Source organism: Chelonoidis abingdonii, chromosome 3 (assembly GCF_003597395.2).
Source record: "Chelonoidis abingdonii isolate Lonesome George chromosome 3, CheloAbing_2.0, whole genome shotgun sequence".
Lineage (NCBI taxonomy): Eukaryota > Metazoa > Chordata > Testudines > Testudinidae > Chelonoidis > Chelonoidis abingdonii.
In genome coordinates this window covers 165,415,949-165,435,645 of record NC_133771.1, presented here as the reverse complement: position 1 = coordinate 165,435,645, position 19,697 = coordinate 165,415,949, and the positions used below count along the sequence as shown (strand labels likewise).

At 42.0% G+C, this 19,697-nt stretch overlaps 1 protein-coding gene across 2 annotated transcripts in view; it reads right to left on the bottom strand.

Annotated features, from left to right (window-relative positions):
* LBR (lamin B receptor) overlaps positions 1-18,192 on the bottom strand; it is a 77,843-nt gene extending 59,651 nt beyond the window's left edge. The window contains exon 1 of one of the 2 annotated variants that reach the window (XM_032793596.2): positions 17,662-18,192. The gene's annotated coding sequence lies outside the window, so the exon portion shown is untranslated. The remainder of the gene's footprint in view (positions 1-17,661) is intronic. The other variant, XM_075064305.1, reaches the window with a different exon arrangement.
* Between the last annotated feature and the right edge of the window lie 1,505 nt (positions 18,193-19,697).

Below are 19,697 nucleotides of genomic sequence, written 5' to 3'. Positions count from 1 at the left end.
TGGAACTAGAGGTGTTGGGGGTGCTGCTACATTGCCCTGGCTTGAAGTGGTTTCCATCCATGGGTGGCAGGTGAAATCCCTCTTTGGGAAGGCTAGCCACTGGGCCCCACCCCTTCTGCCTGAGACCCCGCCCCTTCCACACCCACTCTCACCCACCAGAGCTATGAGCCCCCTTCAATGTGGCCAGAGCAGCCTCAGCTGAACAGACCCAACCCTTGGGCCTCTGGCCAGCCAGAGCACACACCTGACCCCCAGCCCGAGCACCCCGAGGGGGGTGAGAAGAGATGCAGCAGGTGGGGGGGGGACCTTCGGGGCAGGGGGTGGAGTGGACTTACCAGGCAGCAGCTGCTGCAGGTCGTGGGGGTCATCAAGGAAGGGGCAGAGCGGGTGGGGAAGAGACAGAATGCAGGCAGGGCCGCCATATCCCAGGCATTTGACATCAGCTCAGTGGCGGATGAACCAGGGAAGGCTTAGCCTCTCCTGCCCTATTATACCTGTCACCCATTTCCATCATATACATGGTTTACAATTTGGTTCAATGGCTCCCAGCACCCTTACTATACAAACTGTTCCAGCACGCCTTGAGTGTAAAGGAGAGCAGACTTTGGCCTCTTGGAGTTACATTGGCATAAAACCGCATTGAGAGTCATCTGATTCAGGCCCAAGTACCATATTGTGTACCTGTATTCACTAATTTCTCCAAAGTATTTTTCATGCCTAGTTTTATTGTTGCTTGTGAAAGATTTTGTTTATTTAAAGGAGAATGGAAAAATGTATTAAAGAGATATGACTATCAAAATTGTAAATCATGTTGGTGACATCTGGACTCAGTTCACTCAACAAAATATAGCCTTTTATTTCAACACCTGCTATCATAGCCTTTCTGTAGCATTATATTGGATAAAATAATCATAAAGAAGAAGCCTCATTGATAGGGACCTACCAAATTCACAGTCCATTTTGGTCAATTTCATGGTCATAGGATTTTAAAAATTGTAAATTTCATTATTTCAGCTATATAAATCTGAAATTTTATGGCTGTCAATGTGGTAGGGACCTACTCATTGATGTTCATTTACCACAATAGCTGTCCAAGTGACTAATAGAATGGGATTTTATTGTAATCTTGTGGTGGTCCTTCCTGGGCATGAAGCAGTTACAAAACATTTTGATGGCCTAACATTTTTCATTTTTGTTACAAAAACAAAAAAGAGAAGGTTACTCACCTTGTAGTAACTGAGGTGCTTTGAGATGTGTGTACCTGTGGGTGCTCCACTCCAGGTGACGGAGCATCCTGGCACCGTTGATCAGAGATCTTTGGTAGCAGTGCCTGGTTGGGACGCACACGCCCAGCTGTTGTCTTGTGGCGTCTAGGGCCTGTCTGTGCACGCGCATCCCGCCTCAGTTCCTTCTGTACTGTAGAGTCATCTGATTCATACTCCAAAGTAGGGGGAGGAGAGTGGATAGTGGAGCACCAACAGGGACACACATCTCGAAGAACCTCAGTTACTGCAAGATGAGTAATCTTCTCTTCTTCTTCTTCAAGTGCTGTCCCTGTGGGTGCTCCACTCCAGGTGAATGTGAAGCAGTACTCACTATGGTTGGTGGGACTTTGGAGTTGCATCACTGATAACAGTAGACAGTATTGTGTGGCTTACTATGTTGTCTGCCTTAGTGTCCTGTGTGATAGCGTAATGTTTGGCGAACGTGTGGTCTGATGCCCATGTGGCCCCCTTGCATATGTCAGTAATAGGTACGTTTTTAAGGAATGCAACGGATGTTGACTTCGCTTTAGTAGAGTGTGTTCTGATTCCCTCGGAGGGTTGAGCATTCTGGATCTGGTAGCAGGACCTAATGCATTTGGATATCCACTTGGAGAGTCATTGCCTGGAAGTAGCAGCCCCCTTTGATTGTTCGGTAGTGAACACGAATAGTTTAGGAGATTTATGGAATGCCTTAGTTCTATCCAAATAAGGACTTCATCAGGGTTTTTGTGGAAAAAAATTTATCCTTATCAAAAGGGAAGGTCCTCTACTTTGGTTTGCAGGTCTTTAGGGATACCAGATGAAGACAACCAGAAGACCTGCGCATCACTACTGCGGTGACAATAGCACAGGCTGCTGTGTCTGCCACGTCCAGGGATGCTTGTAGTGCCACCCTAGACACCAGTTGACCTCTGATGAGGATGGATTTAAAATCTGATCTTCTGTCCTCTGGGATATGGGAGGTAAATTCAAATAAGTTGTTGTAATTGTCATAGTCGTAGCTTGCGAGGAGGGCAGAGATGCTGAGGAGAGCTGCCCGCTGTGGCAGGTCAAGTCCTTGTTTCTGAGGTGCTGGAGCGGTCGTCTGTGGTGGTCTCAGCACAGGGGGAAGTGACATCACTGAAGACCTTTTTCGTTTATTTAGGTCCCTGTGTGGAGAAGTTGTGGCTTCCTGCCTCTTCGCATGAGAGGGTGAAGCCATGCTCCTGGTCGGTTCTGACCCAGTAGGAGAGCATGAGGGAAAAGGTTTACTTGTGCCTGTGTCTGCTAGTGGCTGCAGGATTTCTCCATAAGGAGCATTTTCAGCCACAGGTCTGTCGCAGCGAGCCCTGGCTCTCAGGCTATTACAATGGACAAACTTTGTGGTGACATGTGTCTCACCTAGATACTTCACACACAGTGAGTGTCCATCAGACCGCGGCATAGTCTCATTGCAGGAGCTGCATTTTTTGAATCCAGGGGACCCTGGCATCATGAATCTATGACTGCCTGGGGGCGAGCGGGAAAGTCTCAGCAGGAGATGAACTTGAGAGAAAAGGAGAGGGTTTTTTGTTTTGTTTTTTTTAACTAATGAACAATGAATAACTATTCTAAAGGAAGGGAAAGAACTGGGATATTTCTAGCTAACTATTTCTACTTGTTTCCTTCAGTGACCAGGGGAAGAGGTTTAGCACTGCCCCGAGTCCTGTCTTCAGCTGAGGACAGTTCAGAAGGAACTGAGGGAGTGTGGGACGCTTGCGCACAGACAGACCCTAACGACACAGCGAAACAACAGCTGGGTGTGTGTCCCCCGAGCAGGCACTGCTTCCGAAGATCTCTGATCAACAGAGCCAGGATGCACTGTCACCTGGAGTTGAGCACCCACAGGGATAGCTCTTGAAGAACAAAAATATCCACAAGAATTTACTATGTAGTGCACTGGCTGAACAGTAATTCAGAACAGAATTTTAGCTACATAGGGTTAGACTCGCCTTCTAAATAGCCCCCCTTCGCCCTTTCCTAACTTTCAAGGAAGATGAAAGCAACAGTTTTAGCAAATAATGTCATTTTACTCTAGGCCCACTTACAATACAATGAAACTGTCTCAAAGTCATGGCCCCCTCTGGATAATCATTCACACAATAGCTATACATGGCAAACGACTAAACATCTATGGAAAAAAATCCCAGTGAGCCAACATCTGTGAAACATGATAGAAAAGGCATTGATGTACTATACTTCAGAGTCGTCTTCCTCTTCCCCAATTACAAGGCAGGAAGACCTGGCTTGAGTCTGGTTATCGATCTGTGGCTCTGCTTTCAAGTTTGTCTCCTGCTTCTGATCTTCTGGTAACCAGACCCTGCCTGCCTCCTTACTCTTGATTCTTGTTTGTTCTCTGGCCTGGCTTTTACGCCGACCTCCTAGTATCTGACCTGGCCTGACTCCTGCTTTGACCACTAGGTCAGACTGCTCATGTCCCAGTTGTGACATATCCAGAGATGGCTTTAGGTATATCCTTATATATGAGGCGTACACTTCAAGGATCTCAAGGTTACACACACATGCCTCAGTCAAAACATCACTTCCAGTTCTCCAGCTATAAGTACAACTGTAGACTCCGACTGGGTTAGTACCACTGTGCTGTGGGAGAGAGAAATGTATCTAATAGCGCTTTTCTCTCAGAAAGTTGTACTTTGGCTTTTGTAATCATCAGTTTCTTCCATGATGCCTGCGAAGTCTAGACCAGCATTTAGGGATACTGTGTGGTGACATTAGGTTAAGTTAGTCTGGGAGCTAGAAAGAAAGACCATGTGGGTGGAGGGGCTCTAAGATAGTACGGAGACTCAACCACATCATGGAACGGTTGCTAAAGAACTAAGAGGCAGAAAGATTCATAGGCAATAAATGGCCACAGGATGTTGCCTCTGGCATGCAGAAGTGAGGGGACATTTTTACAGGTATGGAGAGAGGCAGATGTGGCCCTGCATATAGTACATTATATAGATCCACAGAAAACCTAGGGCTGGACCTGATTAGGGGTCTTTTTAGGTTCTATTGCTAATAATTTATAAGAAACTTGAGTCTGCTTCATAACCCAGGGAAATGCCTATTTGCTTAAAGCTGTTTAAGCCTACTAACACAAAGTGAAAATGCCTCTTGTTTCCTGACACAGCCCTGCGTGCGGGACCAACTTCTTGTTTCAGAGACTACAGAGCACAGTTCAATCAATTCACTGAATGTTCCATATTTTTAAGTAACTTGTCTTTAGCAGTTATGTAGAGTTCAGACTGTCATGGCATGATTGTATAGAGATTTATTCAGATTAGAATTAGACTGCTGTACGCTTTGGACCTGGGATTTCCATGGACTGTGGAGGGTAGGACCTTGCTTTAAGATGCAGCTTTATTTGGTTCTTTATCCACAATGCTCACACAGGCATTTGGCAATCACTTCCCTAAACAGCATGAAGCAAGAATCCAGACCTGTGGTCTCCCCACATATACTTATATATCGTACCTATGATGAAAGGCTGGCTGACCAAGCACACACAGACATAATCATTATTTAAATGCCCATGGAAGGACACTCAGACAGCCTGACCTAAAAACACCCTCAGAGCCAATCACTCTTGCATGAAAACAAAGATGTTTCCGGCTTATGCTTAATGCCTACCCTCTTGTAAACAGGCATTCTGGCTCAGTCTATTTACCTTTATAGGTTGACTATGGCTTGGAGACAAATAATAGACCCTCAGTTGTTCATCTAGGCTAGAGGTTTCAGAGCACCCTGCATACTCAAGGCATCTTAAAGTACTTTACAAAGTCAGACAGACTGGTGCTGAATTTTAAGTAGCTGCTGTGGCCCCATCATAGGGTTAAGCAACATTGCATTTTCCCTTTTGTATCTCTGTAATTTTGAGTGGCAGTTGGAGCTGAGATACAAAACTGATGAGCATCTTAGAAATATATATAACACACAAACGGTACATTTACACAAATAGCATTTCAGCAATGACACAAAAAGTATTCTTGTGTAATGTTTAAATTTAAATAAAGATCCTTTATAAGACATCAGGCTACACAGAGAGCCAATCAAGCAGAAGACCCATGGTTTACATTTGAAAGTGAGTGTTGCTTTCACATTCAGGGTTAGTATTTCCTCTTCCTGTACACAGCTGCCAGCAGGCTTTTGAAGTTTCTCAAGTTCTATAGATTTCTTTTGTCAGAGGAGCGGCATTTCTTTGTTCAAAAATATTTGTTTGCCTCTCACTGTTCCACTCCCACTCCTTAACTGCTCTACCTAACTTGGGATTTTTCAAAATTAAACAAAAACTTGATATTTCTGTTTGTCCAGTTGTGTCTCTCCACTCCCATTAGTCTTTTCTGCTTTTAGCCACCTCATTGTTTTGTTTTTTCTTACTGTTGGGACACAAGTGGGACTGCGCAAAGTTACTTTATTGTGAAAACGTCAGCCCCACCCCACACAGTTTCCTTATGTATGACCAAAAATCCTGAAATCTACTGAGCACCAACAACTTGCACTGATTTTCTTTTGCAGGATGAGGGCCCCACCATTCTCCAAAGATTTCTTTGAGGGGGTAGAATTGAGCTTTAAGGCACAATAAAGTTACTATTTGAGACCTATGGCAGTTGATGCATCAGCCCCTCTTTTCAATTACAAGATGTAACATAAGTCAATATGATTGTTAGACTTCATTGAGGAGAAGTGCTAGAGTGGAAGGACAGAAGCTACATCAGGAGTAATACACAGTGTTAGGTGGGAATGTGAGAGTGAAACAGAAAAGCTATTGTCAGGGCAGCAATGGTGTGTAGATGAAGCTGGGTGTAAAGGAAATCATCAAGACAGCTTGGGTGGGGGGATAGGATGAGAAAAGGCTCATTAATGTAATGTTTGATCTTTGTTGCATATTTCTGTTCACACGTATTCCTCTTACGTTCTGGAGTCAGGTAGCTTGTTACAGCGTGGGAAGAGTTCCTGGCAAACAAGATTTGCTAAGTAAAACATAATGACAAATGTAACAGCATTTCCCCCACTTTATGTAGCAGGATAAAAAGACCAGTCTCCGTCCTTGTGGGAATGCTTAAGTACACTGACAGGCAGAACAAAAAAATGTAACATACTGAAGCCAGAGACCAAACTAACTGCAGCATGTATAGCCCAAGGCAGAACTCTTGCAGTCCAAAATCCTTAAGAACCTGACTTATCGATTTTTAGATTTCTAGGTCTTAAAGAATGGCTCGCTTACTATATTTAAAATCTTTTCCTTAATTTGGCCACTTTTCAGCTTTGCTTGTCCTTTTCGCTAATGATTCAAGACAAAATGTTTTAAATAAAATGTTCAGCCCAGCTCCTCAGTCCTTCAGAAGCTGTGACATCTTTGCCATTTCCCTTGGCACAAATTGTTGTAATAAACACAGAATCACAACTCCACTGCAGGATAGCCAAGTACATTTGTTACCTATGGAACAAGAAGAGGAGCAGAGCATGGCTTTGGATCCATGTTCCACTCCTGACAGATCCCACCTCTTGAAATATCAAGACTGAATATGTTTTACTAGTATATAATCAGGCTAAACCTCCATTGCAAAAATGGTTGGCTGGCTTCTGAAAGTACAGCCAATCACAAGGAAGCATGGCATTGGGATCGGTACATTAAAATAGACAAATCTGCTTCTAATTTAAGATGTCTACAGTGGTTGTGACTTGGAACCATTAGTCACTTTGGGGAGATGTGGGAACCCCAAGATATATATTTGGGATCATAACTGTAAAAGTGGAAGGGATGGGAAGTCTAAAATCATAAGAGCTGGAGCCTGAAGATATGTATCTGATAATCTTATCTCCCTGTCAATAGAAGGACAATTCTTTACTAGAGATGGGCCCAAGGAAAAACCCTGGTTCCAGGTTTATGTATTGAGCCCACTTCTGTTCTCTACACTATAGTCTCATGCGTTAGCCTGCTACAGGAACAGGTAGAAGGGGGAGCTGGGTGCCAAGGGAGGAAGCATTATTCAACCATCGCCAGCAGCAACACAGAGAAAACAGAACGTGACCAGTAATATAAATAGCTTTGTGATTTTAATTTTAAAAAAATATTTTTGTTCCAATTTGGCCTGGAGTAAAGTTTTTTCACGTAAAGGCCAATCTCATAACTTTAGAACCATTTCAGTTTAATCTAACAGGAGAATTTCTTTTGTGTGTGATACTAAATAATTTTAATTTAAAATATAGATGGAAAAATGAACAAAGACATGGAAAGTTAATGAAGAATCACTTTTAAGGGACTAGGGCAAAAGCAATTAGACTTATGACCGGTCATTAAAACATCTGTATGGATCCACCTGTTACCTTTGTGACTTTAGGCACAGGAATGTTAACAATGTAGAAGAAAAAGGCCTTAAGGCCTTCTTTGCATTAGGGATTTGCTCCAATTTTATCCACCTGTGTAGCTGCACTGGTATGATCCTAAAGCATAGAGAGGCAAAGCCACTATTTACATTACTGAAATCTACTCCTGTTCAAAACCAGGCGAAGCTCCACTAGTGCAAATAGTGGCTCTGTTTGTCTATGCTAGGTATTTACACAGATGCGGTTATGTTGGTGGCTGGCTACCAATGGATGTAACTAGGGCAAGGCCTCGGTATAGACAAGACTTATGTTTTAGAAGCAAGAAAAATAGTGTTTTCTACAATGGATAGTTTTATGGTGATTCCCTTGCAATTAAAAGAAAGAAAGAAAAGGACATACAAGTTATCATCATTTCTCCCCTTTCCTTCATTCTAACCCCTGCCAAGCCACACTTCTCATTTGTTCTTTTCCATCCTCCTCCCCTGAATCTCTCTGGAAGGTTGTGGTGAAGGGCACATGCACACATTGCTGACACATTTGCACAAGTGCATTTTGGTGCATTACTGTGCTAGTGGATTGTAGTCTATAACAATTAAAATGCCTAGCTGGTTTTCAGCTGCATATGTTTACTCCCATTAGATTAGGAATGTCAGATGAGAAATCAGAACTGGCAACTGAATCCAAGACTTTGTGTTCCCTAGGATCAGATTGTCAAGTTAATTTATTTCACTAGCTAAAGTGTTGTGTGCCCATCTTGCTTAGAAGCCCTGAACTGGTTTTTCATTAACTTTGTTTATAATGTACCTGGGTGCTTTGGTGGGGCAGAAAGGAAGGCAGAATCTGGCTAGACACCTTTTCGCTGCCTTAGCCAACCTTCTCTCCCTTATATTTCGAAGTTTCTTTTGTTGTTTTACATGCATAAAACAGTGGTAATATTTTAAAATAGCAGCTGATTTATCCAAATTTCTCTTGATATTCTAACAACTGTCCTACTGGGTGCTTAGACAGAAAAAATGGGCTTTTGCCCACCAGGTTGAGGAATTCTTATCTGGTGTTTACATAGATAAATATAGATTTCCTGTAAGTTTAGTTCCCAAAATCCATTACAATTCAAGCAGCAACTTTGCTTAAACTCTGTCCCAGCTTTACTGGATATTACGTTCTTTGGTTTGAAAAGAGAGAGAGAAAGAGCACGCTTTTCATTCCAGAATGTTCTGTGTCTCCCCATACGGGGCTACCTGGAATACACATCCCATTTCAGCAGACTGTGCCTTTCAATGACTAATGTATTACAAACTTTGCATTAGACATCAGCCTGAGTTGCAAAATGTGGATGTGTTCAGATTCTGAACTCCGTGCATGGATGCATATGCACATACAGAAGGTCACTTCAGGGCCCAGTGGCCTAATGGATAAGGCGTTGGCTTCCGAAGCCAGAGATTGTGGGTTCAAGTCCCCTCTGGGGGTGAAAAACTACTCCCTGGTGGGGAGGAATAGTTCAGTGGTTTGAGCATTGACCTGCTAAATGCAGGGTTATGAGTTCAATCCCTGAAGGTGCCATTTGGGGCAAAAATCTGTCTCGGGATTGGCCCTGCTTTGAGCAAAAGTTTGGACTAGATGACCTCCTAAGGTCCCTTCCACTTCTGTAATTCTGATACACTCCCTGCCCCCACCCCTCAAGCTTAGATCCAGTGTTTCAGTTAACTAGAGAAACAGGGCAGCCTTGAAATACCAATCTGGATTTTGATAATTTCCAAAAGTTGAAGACTCTTCATATCAAGGATTTTGGCTCACCATTGTAAAAGGTCATTTTAGGACCCTTCCTAAAGCCCAGAACAGAGAAAAGAGACTAGGGATCAGCAACCTTTGACACACAGCTCACCAGGATAAGCACCCTGGCAGACCGGTCTGGTTTGTTTACCTGCCACATCCACAGGTTCGGCCGATCGCGGCTCCCACTGGCCGTGGTTTGCCACCCCAGGCCAATGGGGGCTCCGGGAAGTGGCATGGGCTGAGGGATGTGCTGGCCGCCACTTCCTGCTGCCTCCATTGTCCTGGAGTGGAGAACTGTTGTCAGTGGGAGCCGCAATTGGCCGAACCTGCAGACACGGCAGGTAAACAAACCAGCCCAGCCTGCCAGGATGCTTACTCTGGCATGCTGTGTGCCAAAGGTTGCAGATCCCTGGACTATACTGATAATAGGTATCTGCTTAAAGTGTTGATGCTTCATACAGGAAGGTCCATTCCCACAAAGGGATTTTGGTATTGCAACATTTAACTTTTAGGTGATTAGAAAATCACTGGAACAACAATAGGAACCACAAAGCCTGATTAGGCACATAGACTCCCTATAAAAAGAATCAGATACACAAAACCCAGCATGCTATGTGGGGAGTCATCCAAGCTAGCCAATGAAACATACCAAACAAGAGGGGTGTGTCCTAAGCCCCTCCCCTCCCATGGAATTGGCACTTCCCTGCAGCCTAGACACGGCCAGGAACCTCTCCTGGAGGCAGACAGCTTAGGTACCTAACTCATTCTCACAAAGAAAGGCTTAAGTGCCTACTGAACTCCACACAAAATGGCCAGAGGGTTGCAGGGAATGAGGCCCTCCTTTCTAACTTTTAGCCCAGCGATTAGGGTATTCAGCCAGGCTGTGTGAAACCCTGTTTTGAATCTCTACCCCCACCAAGGAGGAGAAGGGATTTGAACAGGGGTTCCATGTGAGTGCCCTAAACCACTGGACTTGCATGATCCTCTATCTGTCCACAGCTCAAATTAATTATTGTGAAATGGCTTCAACAAGGAGAGCCCCACATCAGCCTATTCCATAGTCCAGCGGTTAGCCCACTCAGCTGAGAAATGGAGAACCCCTCTTCAAAGCCCTTCTTCACAAACCGAGGAGGAAATGAATCAGGATCTCTCACATCCCCCGGAGTACCCTGGCCACTGGGTTAATGGTTAAGAGAGTTGCTTTCTTTCCTCCTGCCATTTTGTGTGGCATTAGCCATGCTCAGAGCATGGCTACCAGATCAGGTCCCACAGGGAAGATGGCAAAGTGGTTTTAGGGTTGCACTGGGGCTTAGGCATAGAGTTAAAGGCCAGAAGGGACAGCAGGTCATCTAGTGAGACCTCCTGTACATCACCACCACAGTCTTTCCTGTATTGATTACATCTATTTGCATCTACAAATATTCAGTAATGAGCTCTTCAGTCTAGCAGAGAAAAATAAAACATGGTCTATTGGCTGGAAGTTGAAGCTAGACAATTCAGACTGGAAATAAGGTGTATATTTTTACCTGTGAGGGTAACCAACCAGAGTGGTCCCTTCTGGCCATGTTTACTGTGCCCCAAAGAAAACCGCTAACTGCCATCAAAATTGTGCATATACTTAACTTGCTTTTTGCCTTCTATTTTTTTGAAGCAAACCACCACAAGTCAGAGTGAAAGAGATTATGATGAATTATGTTGCTGTCTCTGCAAAAATACAAAGTTATGATATATCAAAATGTCACTCACATGATGCTGCTGGTGGTTTGAGGAGTCAGAGTTTGACTTAAGAAGAGAACACACAGGCATTGTTATGGCTTTGGCATTTACTGCATTACGAATGAAATGCTTTTTGATTTAGGATTTATAATGCCTCGCATACAGAAACTGCTCTATAAACCCTCCCGCTCTATCTTCTAATGAAAAATGACAAGAAGTTAATAATAGTGCTATGTGGGCTAATCAATACACCTTTCCTCTACTCCATCACCCTTCAAGTTATTTAAAAAAATTAGGTAAGTGTGTGTGGGATTAGTGTTAATTTCATGAACATCAGAGATGGCAAATGCCAAGTCACACATAGTTTACTCCCTTGCCAATGGGGAATTATTCCTGTCAGCTATCCCAGGTGCACTTCGTCCAGTTTTAGATGATTGGACTTCTACCACATCCTATTGAGTTCACTCTTAAAGAAATGAGTCTCAGACTGCCCAGATCTCCCACACTAAAGCAGTGGGTATAGCCATTAAACTTGTTAGATTAAGGAGCAGACAATCATGAAAATATTATCTAGAACAAGACAGGGATAAAATATCATTCATCCTTTGCTGCTATGTTGTATCCCTTTTCTCCATTAGTCCATTGTATTTTATCTGTTTAGACTGCAAATTATTGAAGGAAGGCTTGGGCCTGTCTTCCCAATCATTTTTAAGGGCCTAGCCCATGTGAGTGCTATATAAATACATCTTGTACAGCTCTATATAGGGCCTAAAGCACAGCCATTTCCACTATGCAAGTGAACACTGTTGACCTGAAATTATAGTGCTAATTTATTACAGCTCATCAATGATCTAACCGGAAAATACCTAGACTTTTGTCCCAGATTCAGGCTACAGAATTAGAGAGCATAGGGAGTGCAATATCTTGTACAGACCCTTGGCATGTGTGGGAAGGACACTCATGCTGAGGACAAAACCAAATTTTCAAGATCTTTATTAAAATCAATGAGATAGTAACCAAAGTTACAAACCACAGAGTCACAAAAAAGTAACACAGTTCTATAGTCCCTGGAGATAACATATCTTTTATAAAAGGCTATTTAAACTAGCATACTCACACCCTTCTTTGGAGACCTGGTAGTGAGAGACAAAGGACCAGCCTCGTCTCTGGCACACCCAATGAGTTCAGTGCTCCAGGGTCTTCAATCCCAGCTGGTAGAGATCAGGTTCAAGTGTTGAGTAGCTAAATTATATTACAGATGCTGAGCTGATAGCTTAACAGAAGATAACAAAGAGAAGGAATGACCCCTCCACATGGTGGTTTTCCCTCTTTTAAGGTCTTGACACTGTCCTGAATATTCATATCAATGGCCAACCATTGATCCAGATAAATCTTCAGGTTCACTTACTGTATAGGCTAGCATATTCTGACATATTATACCATATTCATACATATTAATATCAATTATCTCATCCTCAAAACCATCACCTTTGGCCTAGATCAGTCCTTCCTTGTTCTGCGGTATACAGTACCTTGTGGTTACCAATATTTTCCAGAATTTTGGTGAACACATTCAGTTTTTCGTTCAGTTCCCCAAAATCAAAAGAGGTATCTGGTAGGCCATTTATCTATGCCAAAGCTTACAAACTTTTATGCTAACTTGCTGTAGCTAATCATACAGGATACAGACCTGTATGTTCCTTGTGTTACAGCCAAGTATAATGAAGAAATGTGTACTGGAATTATTTAGTATCAAACATTAACCAAGAGAATAATAATCAAACCAATAAAGAAAACAGATTACATAATAGACCGAGCTAGCAGGCTAGCCCCATGGGCTACAACACCCTTTGCATCATGGAATAGCGCTGTGTAGCAGCTCTCCATACTGGACCATGAGTGTGTTTGGGAGCAAGGAGGAAGGATTTCTACACAATTATGTTTGCTACCCTTCCTCATGCCCTGTAGTAATAGCTACAGCCATCCTCTGCCCTGGTTAGGATTCCATTTTTCAGCCCTTGCACAACCCATCCACTCAGAATGGGTTCAGCTCGCCAGATGTTTGCTCAAACAACATCAGTTGCGTAAAAAAAATAAAAAATTAAAAAAAATTTGAGACTGGACTCACCTAGCCATCCTCATCCCGCTCTCCCCCTCCCAAATCTATTTGAAATAAATAATTAAAGTCAACATTCTTGACTTACCACTTTGTCCACGCATTTTCAGGTCTGTGCCTTCTGCTAGAGATATTTTACAGCAAAAAAGTTAATACAGAATATTTAGTGTAAACTAGCATTTGTGCACAAACAGAACAATGTTATTACTATAGCTCCAAAAACTGAATTTCATGAATGGAACCATGAGAAAAAGATTCGTTTCTCTCTCTAAAAGTGTTTAATTTCAGAGTATGGTGAGAAAAGATTTTATTATTTTTCTCATAACAACTCCAGTCCCATTTTGTCTTTAATTTAGACTATTTTAAGATTTATTTTTTGCTGGTAGGCAGAGTTTGTACTTCACATGAAGACACTGAATAGCATAGAAAGGATTCATTTTGTGCTTGTGAGATTTGCTCCCAGTTTTGAAATATTGCACAAAGCTGAATAGATTGTTTCCCCCTGCAAATCAGAGGAACTGTGCTAACAGGATCTACCCTTTCATTGGGAAGTGGCCTCTCACTGTAGAAGCCGCACTATATCCTGAGCAAGTAGAAAAGGAAATTCTTCAACTGGAGAGTTCACAGAAAGAACAACCACCTCAAGGGCATTCAGAGAGCAGATTCTGTTGAGATTTGGGTGAACCACACAAATAAGAAGTTATACAGTGTGAAAAACAAGGATGTGCTTTCGGTGAAAGAACGCTCACGACTTTAAGGGTCTAATAGGGTTAGTTATTATGCAACTGATACTAAGAGAACAGCAGCGATTAGTGTTTCTAAGAAACAGCCCTAAGAATGCTCTGACCTACATTTGTATTATTGTAGATATACTGTACCATCTGCTTAGTATAATAGAAGCTAACTCATGTAGTGATCAGCTTTTATGGGCTGACAGAATTAATGTGGCATCATTAGCAGTTATGGTTGCCTGCAAAGAAACAACTATGCAAGTTATGAAATGGCAGTGGCAAGACTGGGATATAGTCACAGAAGAAAACAGACTACCACATTGATTCTGTCTCTCTCTATGAACAAGCGTGTTTGTATATTTTTTGGAAAAGGGCACTATCTTAATCTAGAGGGAAAAGAAACACATAATTGGAGCACTGTTCAAGCAGCAGAAAGCTGAAAGTATAAACAGGTAAACTGGACATTTGTCAAGGCTTAGTGAAATTCTCCCATATGAAGAGACTTGCTGACCACACTGCATATGGATCTGGCATTGTTTTCTTAACCTCTTTCTGTTCTCATTACCAATAACAACCTGACATGTCAATGACACACTCAGGATTTTCTAGCTGTAGCAAACGAAAGCTTGATTGCCATTGCACACCGATAACTGACTCAACGCTGTGGTTTTTGTACTTTAGATCATTTCCTGTTACAAGCTACAGCCTGTTGATTTCTCTGTATTATTGCTAACGTGCCAGCAGTGCAACAGACATTTTTGTCAAACAGGCAAATTGTTTCAGTTCACATAAATCCTCTGTTTGGCATAGAATAGCTGAAATAGCTACTAGAACAAGAGGCTAGAAATAAAGAATCATCTAATTTAGATACAAATTAAGCTTCTCTAGATCTTTAGTGTTTTTTCCCCTGGCAGATATCACTGTATTACTGAACATCAATAGGGTAAATGTACTAAAATCAAGTGTACTGGAACTGCTGAGTTTCATAGCAAAACCTCAAAAATGCTTCTGACCAAATTTTGCTCTCAAATTAAATCAATGTCAATGGCGTTAGTCTGGATTTACACTGGTGTAAGACAGCAAAATTGGGCTCTTACAGTACAGTATCATTTATACAGTGCCAAGAGGTGCATAGTAATTTTCAGACAGCTTGATGAGAAGTTTTTTGACCTAAACAGTTTACAATCCAAGTAGCTGTATCTATTGCATCCATTATAGCAGAACCCAAGTTTCATGTTTGAATGGAAATAACTTCAGAAGGAATGTGGCCTGATGTAAGAAAACATTGCATTATACACTGATCACAGTGCTTTTTAGCTTTACTTTTTTGTCATATTACAGCAAGGTCTATTCCAAGATGACCCTCTAATCACAGATCCTTACTCATTTATTACTGCTACAATCAAATACAAAAAATTTCCTGATAGTTATTTGAAAGCCTCTGCTAGAAATGCAGTTAGGGCACAAGGATATTTCATAGTGGCATTAGATTAAGAGTGCTTGGAATACACTGCTTGTGTACTGCAACTTTTGCAACTAAAAAATAATACCAATACCTCCCAATTTAAAACCTTATGCAATTTGTCAAGAATTTTTCAAAACATAAGAGCATCTAGGACACACTAATGCATTTTTTCCTTGGAACAGATACACTTCCTATAGTCCAAGAGACAATTTGGTTCTTGAAAAAAGTTTAATATCAGACAGTGGATTTTGCACAGCATAACAGCAGCAGCTTATAGGAACGGAAGGAACACTTCAATAAGAAACACTTGGTTCAGGAGCTTATCACAGAAGTGAAATATGTTGTTGGAGGAGCTTGTACATCTCTCTCCAGTACCTTTTGTAGAGTTTAGACACAGGATGTAAAAATCTATTTTAGACAGCTGAGTAGTGTCAAATAGGCGTATTTTACTTTAAAATGGCTGTGATCATCTAAAAACACGTTTTACAGGCAGTTCCATATTCTATAATAATCTCTTCTTGTATTTAAAAAAAAAGATAAAGAAACAAATTATTATTTAAAGCCCCATAGGACGCCCAGAATCAGCACAGCTGAACTGACAGCTCAGTTTCGTATGCAATAACTACTAGACGTACACAATTCTTCCCAAAGTTTGGACTGTACTTGCTTTTTCTAGTGACAATATAGGTATCATGACGCCAGTCATAGGCCATATTTTCTGTCCTGCAGCTCTGCAACAATGGCACTAAGGGAATAATATTGGGGAAATGCTTACAAATAAATTGTAAATCATAGAATCATAAAATTGTAGGACTAAAAGGGACCTCAAGAGGACATCTAGTCCAGTCTCCTGCACTCGTGGCAGGTCTAAGTATTATTCTAAACCATCCCTGACAGGTATTTGTTTAATCTGCTCTTTAAAACCTCCAAAGATGGAGATTCCAGAGCCTCCTTATGCCATTTATTCCAGTGCTTAAACACACTGACAGTTAGAAAGTTTTCCCTAATGTCTAACCTAAACCAATTTGCTGCAATTTAAGCCCATTTCTTCTTGTCCTAGCCTCATAAATTAAGGAGAACCATTTTTCTCCCTTCTCCTTGTAGCAACCCTTTATGTACTTGAAAACTGTTATGTCTCCCCTCAGTCTTCTCTTATCCAGACTAAATAAACCCAGTTTTTTCAATCTTCCCTCATAGGTCATGTTTTCTAGACCTGTAATCATTTTTTCTGCTTTTCTCAGGTGCCATTCATCCACACTGAACCTTCAATAAAAGGAGTCTATATTATGAACCTCACTACAACACTGAGAACAACATCTGCAGAGCAGGTATGAGAACCCCCCAACATTAATTTGGAGGAAGCAAATCCTAAAAAGAGTGGATTTACTCTGCTGCATCATTACTTACAGCAAGGATGGAAGAAAAATTATGATGCATTTCTAGTTCCTATGTCTGATGTTCCCTGAATGGTTCAACAGAAAATTTCTTTAGCATTTGGGATTCTCATACCTTTTGACCTGTAAATAAATATTAGCATAAATACTGCAGTTGTAAACCTTGCCACCAGGAGCCACTAACATTAAATGTACAGTAATTAAAATATTACCAACAGGAAAGAAGAGAACAAAGAGCCATTTTGTGCATCAGAATAATAGAATGATTGCATGGATTTTATTATTTGTTCTGTTATGGCAGCATCTAGAGGCCCTGATCAGAATCAGGGTCCTACTGTGTGCTAGATGCCATATAGAGGTAGACATGGTTCCTGCTCTAAAGTACTTACTACCTTTGGTTTTCAACCAAATAATTGATAATTGGAACTTACTATGTATTTCTGACTTCAGTGTCTCATGCTCTTTTGTGTTAAGCACAGCAATAGGCATACAACATGACAAAGCAAGGGAGGCTTTCACTCATTCCAAGCATCAAAGCCACATGTGACCGATGTTAGTCATGTTGGAAGGCACTAAACTACTGTGGTGATGGGGGAGACATAAGAATCTGAACAGAATGGAGTATCATATATGTCACATTCCCTTTTAAACTCTATGTATAGTTCAGAGATCTAATGGTTCTGTGGTTGGCTAGATGCATACCTGGATCTCTATTCTCTTCCTGCTGGAAGCCAATGGGATTAACTGAGGCCTCTGATGTCTCTCTCTCATCTTTTAGCCTTCCTGTCACTAGAGAGAGCACATAAAAACTTGGTATGCTAGTCAGATCATTTCCAAAGTAACAGGTTCCTACCTTGGTATACAGCAGGAGGTCCCAAACGTTACCTAATCACAGACTGCATTGTCAATTTGCCTGGATGTCAAGGACCACACTTAATTTGCACACCAATTGAAGCAGTCTGTAGTCACCTTCCTCTTCCATACAGAAGTATGGCTCATGCTGACGACAAGTCCCAGAAGACCTTGATTCATTTTGATGAGAGCAGCCCACATAAGTGCTATATTCAGAAGCCACAGGTCTCAGCAGTCACACCTTACAAAGGATGGCCACATGGCTGATTGTAGCTTCTGTGGGATGCTCTTTGGCTATGTCCCATTTAGACAATTCTGCTTATTCTCTATAATCCAAAAGAATCCCTAGAAGTTCCTTCCACCTAAATAGAAAAAGATAGTGATTCCAGTGAACTAGCCAGACAATACTTTTTTTTCTTGGAGACGCTGGGAGGAAGGTAGAAGAGACACAGCATTTCTTTGCCTACTGTGACTAGAGAGACAGTGTAATCAAATAAAAGGACCCACCCAGCTGCATAAGCACTTCTAAGGATTGCCAATAACAGCTGCCTGAGGAGTCTGATAAGGCACCAGAAGCTTAACATCTGGGATCTACAACTTATCTAAGGAGTGGCTCACTATCCTGGCAAGAAATGTGACACAACACTGGCCTGCTACAGCTGGCTGAGAATATTTTGTGTTCAATTTTGTTGTTAAAAAGGACCCATAAACAGAGATGGAGGAAGGATAAACTCAAGGTAGCACAGTACAAAAAAAGCAAATGGCACGGAGCGGGACATATAAACCACAGAGCATTAGCTAATATAGCAGACATAGTGGATGAACACGGAAAAGCAAGAAAACACACATAATAGCATAGTTTGGGATTCCCTCCAGGAAATATGAGAACAAGAAAACACACAACTAGTAAATCCAGAAAACTGCTCAGCACCATTTCAACTCAAGCCAGATAGGTCAGCTCTGTTCTAAAGGACTGGGAGGACACCAGGATGATGTAGGAAACAAGAAAACCACTCTTTCCTCAGGCACCTGATACAGCAGACTAGATGTGGAAAAATATCACCTAGGCTCTGGGGTTTCTAACAGCTGAGTCATTGTGCTCATACTATTCATAGAGTGGGGAGGAGGGTCATACAAACTTCTCGGCAAATTTACAGATTTTCTTCATGGCCACTGATGTCCCCATTTTCTTAAACCATCCCAGAGAAGTCCATAGAACTATCTGGAGGCTATTAGGGTCATTGCAACCAGTACTAGATAATTGCAGAGATGATCACAATGCAATCTTTAAGCAGAAGGTGCAGAAACACACACATACACACCACAAATATGGTAATCTCCCAAAATGTCTGTATCTCAAGGAAACACCACCAGATGAGAAGGCAAGAAAGCCATATTGTCTGCTTCCCTTCTGGCATAGCAGTCCTACTGAAGTGTTAATGGTGCAAAGCTTAGGTATATGTTGAGTGAATCTTTATTTGCATTTCTCTTTTTATTTTCTTCCGCTTGCTCCGCTTTTCCTGGACGAGAACCCAACCCTCTAAGGTGTCAGTGGAGGGCTGGCCAGCAAGGGCGAGGTCAGGAGGAAGGGCGATGGCATCAAGGGTCAGGGAGACAAAGGTGGGCAGTAAAAGGGGGGCAAGGGCAGGCACTAACTGGACAAAAGTGTGGTACCTTTAAGGCTAACCTGCCTGCTTCAGAGAATCTAGGCTCTACATTTTGCTCTCTGAGGGACTGACAAATAGACGTTATTAAGTGTATAAAAAAGCTCTGTGCACTATCAGCCCACAATACAGGCTTAGAACACTCAGTTCAATGTCCATTCTTGCATCTCTGAATATTTGTGCTTCCATGTGCCAGGTGTCTGCTCTGAAACTGTGGGGGCAAGTTCACAGGATTATTTAACACTTATATTGTGGTAGAGCTCTTCTTCTTCCACTATAACAGGAGACTGAGCAGAGGTGTGTTCATGTAGACCTGCATAGAGCCTATTTGCTCTGCCCTAAGGCATTGGTAATGGAAAGGCTCCCAGCTATA